General features: G+C 42.4%; 1 pseudogene across 1 annotated transcript; it reads right to left on the reverse strand.

The window, feature by feature from the left end:
• Window positions 1–233: 233 nt before the first annotated feature.
• LOC309664345 (molybdopterin synthase catalytic subunit pseudogene) lies at window positions 234–5,063 on the reverse strand (annotated as a pseudogene). The gene is made up of 2 exons: window positions 5,025–5,063; window positions 234–4,203 (listed from the first exon to the last, which is right to left on the reverse strand). The product of its transcript is annotated as a molybdopterin synthase catalytic subunit pseudogene (transcript).
• Between the last annotated feature and the right edge of the window lie 3,618 nt (window positions 5,064–8,681).

The raw sequence follows: 8,681 nt of genomic DNA on the forward strand, positions 1-8,681 counted from the left end.
TTTTTGGCTAATATGAATAATGCTGCTATGAACGTTCATGTACAGGTTTTTGTGTGGACACGCTTTCATTTCTCTGGGGTATATATCTAGGAGTGAAATCATTGGATCACGTGGTAACTCTAGGTTACCATTTTTGAGAAACTGCCAGACTATTTCCGAAGTGGCTGTACCATCTTACATTCACATCAGCAGTATATGAGGGTTCTAATTTTTCCACATTCTTGCCAACAGGTGTGTAGTGGATTGAAAGGGAGCCCCCAAAAGATATGTCCATGTCCTAATCCCTGGAACTTGTGAATGTGACCTTATTTGGAAAAAGAGTCTTTGCAGATTTAATTAACTCCAAGATTTTGAGATCTGCCCTAAATCCAATGACAAATGCCCTTATGAAAGACACACAGAGGAGAGACACAAAAAGCAGAGGAGAAGCGCATGTGAAGAAGGAGGCAGAGACTAGAGTGAGAAGCCACAAGCCAAGGAATACCAACAGCCAGCAGAAGAGGCAGCAAATGGATTCAGATTTCCCTAAAGCCTCTGGAGGGAGCATGACCTTCCCAACACCTTGATTTTGGACTTCTAACTTCCAGAACTGTAACCATCTTCTTACAGGCCTCCTATCTCCAGCTTCTGCCCCCTCCAGCCCACCCCCCACACCAGCAGCCAGAGGAACTTTCCTAAAGCACAGCTCTGATTATGATACGTTCCCCTTCAAAAACATGCAATGACAACTTACTGCCCACATGACAAAGTTTAAACTGTAAGCCTGGCATTCAAAGCCATCCCTGATCTGGCTCCTTTATCTCTCTCCAAGCTCATTTCCTTCTTCCACCCTTCACACATCTTTTGCTCCAGCCAAACAGATTGTACTCTTCCACAGATGTACACCTTGTCTTTGCTCTTTTTTTTTTTTTTTGGCCGTGCTGTGCAGCTTGTGGGATCTCAGTTCTCCGATCAGGGATCGAACCCATGCCCCCTGCAGTGGAAGCACAGAGTCCTAACTACTGGACCACCAGGGAATTCCCTGCCTTTGCTCTTATTATCCCTTCTGCCTCGATTGCCCTTCTCACAGCATCTTTGTGGACTGAAGTCTTTCTGCTCTTCAGGACTTGGCTCAGATGTCATCCCTCCATAAAGTCATCTCTTTTCTCCCAATTGGAAATGATCTTTATTGCATTGTGTGTCTATCCTTGATTTCCTCACCTGTAGGGCCAGGGCTGCAGCAGTACACATCTCTGGGGATGGGGGCATTCAATTCATAGTCTATGAGATTGGTTTTCCTTAGAGTTGTACAGTAAAAACCACCTGTGCAGCCTTACATGGTCACTCTGGGTAGGTTTATGTTATCCACGGGAGTCTAGAGGGATGGTCTTATGAGCTTTTCAAGCACTTTTGCAAAATTTATCAGCTCCCAAACATGAAAAGAAAACTGCAAATCTGAAATTAATTATAAGTTCTAAAGAAAAGTTACTTACTTTACAGTAAAACATTTTTACACTAAAATGTAAAATGTTTACGCTAAAAATTGTTTTTACAGTACAAAATTTTAAAATTTAACTGGTGGGATACAGCTTCCGAAGAAAAAGTAATTAAAGTTGGTGATGATGATGATGATGATGATTGATGACAGGTAACATTTATTGAGTGCTTACATGTACTAGGCACTATTCTAAATGCTTTGCACATTTTAAACTAATTTACCCCTTACAGCATTTTTATGAAGTTGTGCTATTATCACCATTTCAAAGGTATGGAAACTTAGATATAGCCTATGAATGTCTTAAAATGGCCCTGCTTGCCTGCATCATCCTCTAAGTCCTAGAGCACAGGGGCCATGAATACCTCCGCGCTGTGTTCAGCTTAGGCCGTGGCATAGAATAGGTGCTCAGGGGCTGTAAAATGAAGGTACGAATGAATCACTGAGTTGAAGTTCTTCCATAGCATCTTAGATGTGTGATGTACATCTTTATGGGATACATTGCCTTACCTTATAGTTTTGTTTTTTTTTTCTTATCTCTATTACTAGGCTCCATGGAGACCTGGAGCATCATTCTGGATACAGGTCTATCGGTTGTCCTGCAGAAGCGGGCATTTATTGTTTTTAACATAGATATTCTATGCAAATAATGAGCAAAAGAGAACAGGGGTGACTACATTATTATTGGACAAAACACATTAAATTATAATTATACATGTGAAATAATTATCCCCATCAAACTAACATATCCATCACCTCCCATAGTTACCATTTTGTGTGGGTGGTGAGAACACTTGGGATTTACTTTCTTAGCAAAATTCAAGTATATAATATGTTATTATTAACTACAGATACCATACTGTACATTAGGTTTCCAGAACTTATTCATCTTATAACTGAAAGTTTGTACCCTTTGATGGATATCTCTCCACCATTCTACTCTCTGTTGCTATGAGTTCTGCTTGTTTTTGTTTGTTTGTTTTTCAGATTCCACATGTAAGTAAGATCATGTGATGTTTGTCTCTGTGTCTGGCTTATTTTACTCAGCATAATGTTCTTCAGGTTTATCCATGTTATTGCAAGTGGCAGGATTTTCTTTCTTTTTTTTTTCAAAGGCTGAATAATATGCCATAGTATGTATGTACCACATTTCTTTACCAGTTTATCTGTTGATGGACTCAGGTTGTTTCCATACCTTGGCTATTGTGAATAATGCTTCAATGAACACCAGAGTGCAGATATCCCTATGAGGTAGTGATTCTATTCGCTTCAGATATGTATCCAGAAGTGGGATTGCTGGGTCATATGATAGTTCTATTTTTAATTTTTTGAGGAACCTTCACACTGTTCTCCATAGTGGCTGCACCAATTTGCATTCCCACCAACAGGGCACAAGAGTTCGGTTTCCTCTACATCCTCACCAACACTTGTTATCTCTTGACTTTTAGATAATAGCCATCCTACAGGTGTGGTTTTGATTTGCATTTCCCTGATGGTTAGTGATGTTGAGCATCTTTCCATGTACCTGTTGGCCATCTCTATGTCTTTTTTGGAGAAATGTCTATTGAGGTCCTTTGCTCATTTTAAAAATCGGGTTATTTGCTCTTTTGCTGTTGAGTTGTATGAATTCTTTTTTTTTTTAAACTTTTAAAATCATGTTTATTTAAAAAATATATAAATTCTAAAAATATATCATACCAAGAGTATCCAATAAGGACTTTTTATACCTTCCAGTTCTGCCTACATTCTCAAAACTCTTCCCTGACAACAATGATATCACTGGGCATAGGGGTAGGGGGTTGGGGGCAGCCTCTGAGACAGTCACTGAGGAGGGGCCACACCTCAGTGTAAGTCAAGTTACAGTTAGAACTTAGTCATAGAATTATATGTCTAACACAGGCATCTTTCCTTACATTTAAATTATTCTTCCATTTTTTTCCCTAAAGCCTTTCTTTCCTCTATAAGCCCTCATCCTAAGCACTCATTTATTTTGCTTATTTATTTTGCTTATTTATTTTGCTTTTTTTTCTCTCTTTTGTTCCACTGGTGTAACATAAAAGATTATGTTCAGTAAACTATCTTCTGGAGAAGAAAAATCAAAACATGATCAAAGATAAGAATTTACCAAGTTTAAATTTTAGGACTCTAAAAACCTAAGTGGTTTAATCATCAGTTGCCCAAAAGCATTCTTTGTTTCTTTTCCAAGATGATGATGATTCTTCATACATTTCCTTTTTCCATATGGGTACCTTGGCTTTTAAAGTATCACTGGCATAGCTCACAGCTTCGAGGGATGCAGCCCTATGGGCTGAGGACACAGCATAATGATTGCTTCTGACACTGGAACTAAGCCAAGTCGATGGAACACTGCTATATGTTTGGCCATTTCTGCCTAGTGTCACTACAAATTTTTCTGACTTCATTTTCTGCCATTGCTTCATATTCTAAGCTAATGCCCTTTTTCCCTTCGAAGTTATTCCTTGTAGTTCCTACAAATAGGGATATTGCACCACAGAGTGGAGAAATCACCAGCTGTGAGACTTCATCTACTGAAAGTTTCTCAGATGTGAATTTTATTATACCTTTAGATTTCTCTTCAACTTCATTTATATTTTTCCCACGTGGCTCAAAAGCACTATGCTCCACTAATGGTGGGGGGGGGGGCGCGGATAATGGCAATTTCTCTCCTGATTGAAGCAGGAGGAGCTGATCTCCAAGCTCAACACATTCTTGAGGAACAGCAAGTATCACCTGATTTCTGACATCAGCCAATCCAGAATGGCGCGTTTCTATCTCATTCCACAGCTGCAATGCTTTTATTTCTTGTGGCACAGAAATGGTCTCTGAGCGAATTCCTGTTATTTCAGCACTTTTTGCAAAATACAACACTTCCACCTGGCACCATCCCGCCAGGGAACCCTAGCCCGGTATCCCCGAATTCTTTATATATTTGGGGTATTAACTCTTTATCAGATATATGGTTTGCAAATATTTTCTCCCATTCCATAGGTTGCCTTTTCATTTTGTTGATTGTTTCCTTTGCTGTGCAGAAACTTATTAGTTTGATGTAGTCTCATTTGTTATTTTGGTTTTTGTTGCCTGTGCTTTTGGAGATAAAATAGATTTTAAGCAAAAAGTTTACAAGAGACAAAGAAGGACAATATATATTGATAAAAACTTAATCCATCAATAATTATTAAATTAGGTAACAACTATAAACATATATACACCTGAAAATAGAGTCCCAAAATATATGAAGCAAAAATGGATAGACTTGAGGGGAGAAAGAGACAATTCTACAGTAATAGTTGGAGACTAGTTGTATTTGGAATAGCATTCTTCTCCAACTAGTTCAGGCAATTCAAGTTTGAAGAAAGAGAGTTAATTGCAGAGCAATGAGTGTCACCATGGCTTTCAGAGACAGGATGAGTGGGGAATAAAAGCAAATTCAGAATAAGTGGATGGATGTTGCAGCACACCTCTGAAGTTGAGAGCATGACAGTTCAACTGGTGTACAATCACGAGTTTGAAAACAAATTGCTATATTCACATCACTGGTAGCGGGCACGGGGAATAGCACCTCATCCATAGCAGCTTGGGGACTGACTGGAATTTCTTTGGCTGGTAGCTGCTCTCATTTTGGAAGGGCCTCTGGTCCCCGTGTGAGATTCCTCAGCCCCTTCCTGAATACCTACTATGTGCCAGGCACTGGGAGGGTACCAGGGATGTGAAATGAATGAGATAAGGAATGAAGTACTGACACATGCCACAACATGGATGAATTTCAAAAACCATTATGCTAAGTGAAAGAAGCCAGACACAAAAGACCACATATCATCTGATTCCATTTACATGAAAGGTCCAGGAAAAGCAAATCCATAGAAACAGAAGGCAGATTAATGGTTGCCTGGGGCTGGGGATGGGAGTGGGGAGTGATGGGCATGAGGGAAATTAGGGGGATGATGGACATGTTCTCAAACTGGACTATGGTGGAGGTTGTGCAGCTCTGTAAATTTATGTTATAAATCATTGAATTGTGCACTTAAAATAGTGAATTTAATGGTGTATAAATTATACTTCAATTAAGTTTAAAAAAAATCATGAGGTCCCTGTCTCTTCTTCTGGAATGTAGACCTTTCTCAGGAAGAAGAACTTGCAGGACACACGTTGGACACATTGGGGTGGAGCCAGCATGTATGAGACACAGTGCTAGGCACTTGAGAGGAGGAGGGGGAAGGGCAGGGAGATGTGTGCTTGACCCATTTTCACTTTGGGAAACACATGCTGCACACGCTGTACATTTTATTCCTCCCCCAAAAGCAAAAGATTCATGCCTAGCCCAGGAGAGGACCACCAGGACTCTGCCAGTGTCTGCAGTGATTGGTCTGTGCTATCCTGGTGTTTTTTTGATAGTCAGCCACGGGTGGGAATTTCAGCCCACCCCAGCCAGTCTCAGAACATGGAGGCCTAGAAAGGGAAAGGGCTGTGACCCTGGTTCAGACAGCAACTGGGTGGATTTAAACCCAGGTCTCCAGCACCCCATGCTCCTGCTTCTTCCCAACAGGTCTCTCTGGGCTCCTGCATAGCAGGCTCTTTAGGACAAGGCTGGGAGGACCTGGGCTGACTCAGAGGCATGGTCTTTCTCTTCTGAGATGGTGGAAATCTGGACTTGAGGTCAAGCTCTGACACTGCGGGAAAGAAATCATGTTCTTTCTCTTGGGGATCAAGGGTCTCTGTTTGCACAATGGGGGCGTGAGACGAGGTGAGCTCTCCTGAGCACTGATCTCTTCTGAATAAAGGCCGTACTCTAGGGAGCTTGGTAGTTCCAACCTGCCCAGGAGCCTGGAACATCCCAACCTCTGGGCCAGCCCTTGGAGGTGAGTCACAGGGAAGAAGATAATTCCATTATGGAAGGGGGCCACCCACTGGGGCTTTATTATCCAACATAATAGTAAAGTAATTGCCTCCATTTATCCAGGGCCTAGTATGAACCAGACACTGTGGTAGGTGCTTCCCTGGCTTTATCCCACTTAATCCTCAAAGTAGCAGGCAAAAGGTAAATGGTATTATTTGTATTTTACAAAAGAGGAAACTGAGGTTTAGAGAAGTGGGGCAACCTAGTATGCATTCCCTGCCCACATCTGCCTCTCGAAATCTTACTCATGGCTCGAGACCCAACTCTGGCGCCGTAGCTCTCCTTGGAGCCACCTCAATGCCTCTGCTGTATCTGTCTCCCATGGCACTTAGGCTGTGGACTGTGGTCCTCTGAATTTGTGTCAGTTGCCCCACGAAGCTGGGAGCTCCTGGAGGGCAGGAAGCTGGCCCAACTGGCCTCTGCCTCCCCAGAGTCTGGCCAGGCCTTCTGGGAATGTGGGTTGGATTGCCTCCCGAAATGCAAATTGGGTCAAGACTCACAGATAACAATAAGAAGGACGATGACAAGGTCAGCGATGGTGAAAGTAAGTTGTAATCCTCATATCCATCCTATGAAGTAGGAATAATGATTCCCATTAAAAAACAATGAGGAAATCATCCCAGAGAGCCTGAGTTAGTTTACTGAGGTCACACTGCCAGCAAGTGGAGGAACTAGATTCAAGCCCTGGCCTGTCTGATTCCAAAGCCCATGTTTTGGGACATCCCTGGTGGTCCAGTGGGCAAGACTCCACGCTCCCAATGCAGGGGGCCCGGGTTCGATCCCCGGTCGGGGAAGTAGATCCCACATGCATGCCGCAACTGAGTCCACATGCTGCAACTAAGAGTCCACATGCTGCAGCTAAAGATCCTGCATGCTGCAAGGAAGATCCCGTGTGCCGCAACTAAGACCTGGCGCAGCCAAAATGAAGGAGGGAAGGAGGGAAGAAGGGAAGGAGGGAAGGAAGGAAGGAAGGAAGGGAGGAAGGAAAAAATTGTGGCTTCAAAGCCCATGTTCTTTTCATTGTTCTAGGGAAGTTGCTGGAATTTCTATCTTGCAGGATAGCAGTTTGTCATGATTAATTTCTTCTATTGGAATTCAAGCTCCCTGAGGGCAGCGATTGGGGTGGATTCACCTTCCTCTCTACAGAGTTGGGCACATACAAATAACAAAGAATTGTGGAAGTGATTAAATTGAGTGCACTAAAATTTTCAGAAACAGCTGTGGTGAAGGAGAAGCCAGTAAATAGTGGTACCCCAATTAACCACCTTTTTGAGGGTGAAGAGAGGGTGACCAGCTGTCTCCCAGGGCTCACTGCTGCTTTGCCCTGTGCCACTGCCTCACGCCTGCAGGTTGAGGAGGTGAGAGCCAAGGGGGAAGTTGGCTGTCTTCTTACTAATGCCTTTGACTCACTGATTTATTCAGCAAATGTTTATTGACTATCTCTACACATTAGTAATATCTTCAGCTGAGACAGTCACGGCCGTAGGAGTCTCTTTTTGGTGCCATGTGGAAAGACCTTTGGGTCACACCTTTATGTGCTGTAGGCAAATTGCCAGTTGATGAGGTGGGCTAGAAAGAGGCTCAGGATAGCTGGGCTCAAGTCCTAATTTTGCTGCTCCCTTGGACAAGTCACATCTACTCTCAGAGTGTCCACATTAATCTATGTTATTGCATTTACCACATTATTACATTGTAATTATATATGGTTTCTGCAGTTTCTTTCCAGACCACAAGTTCCCTGAGGAGAGGACAGTGGCTATGTCATCTTCGTTTTCCCACTCACTGTCTTGTGTATCATACCTGGTGCATCATAAACTGTTAGTAGTAGTAATAATAGTATAGTACTGATGATGGTAAAAGTTCTCCATTTATGGAGGGCTAACCGTGTGCCAAGCACTGTTTTATGTGCTTTTGTGTTGTAACTCATTTAATCCTTGTAACAAGTCTATTAATTAAAGTATTATTATCTCTGCAGATGAGAAATCTGAGGCACAGAGAGGTTAATTAACTTGCCCAAAGTCACACAGTAAGTGGCAGAGGCAGGGTTTATGTTCAGTTCCTCTGTCCACAGTTCATGGTATAAACCACTCGTACAACATGGTCTGTTTGAGGAACGGAACAAGTTGTGAAATGAGGCCCTCCAAGGTCTCTTTAGTTCTGATTTCCTGTGAGTCTCAAAAATACCTCTCAGCAGACTGCAGAAAGGGACATTTGCTCTGGCATGGCCGTGTAGACCAGGGAAACAGGTCCACACTGATAAACAGTGGGGTTAGCTGAGAGTAGGAGTTTGAA

Source organism: Balaenoptera physalus, assembly GCF_965194825.1.
Source record: "Balaenoptera physalus genome assembly, chromosome: 7".
NCBI classification, from domain to species: domain Eukaryota; kingdom Metazoa; phylum Chordata; class Mammalia; order Artiodactyla; family Balaenopteridae; genus Balaenoptera; species Balaenoptera physalus.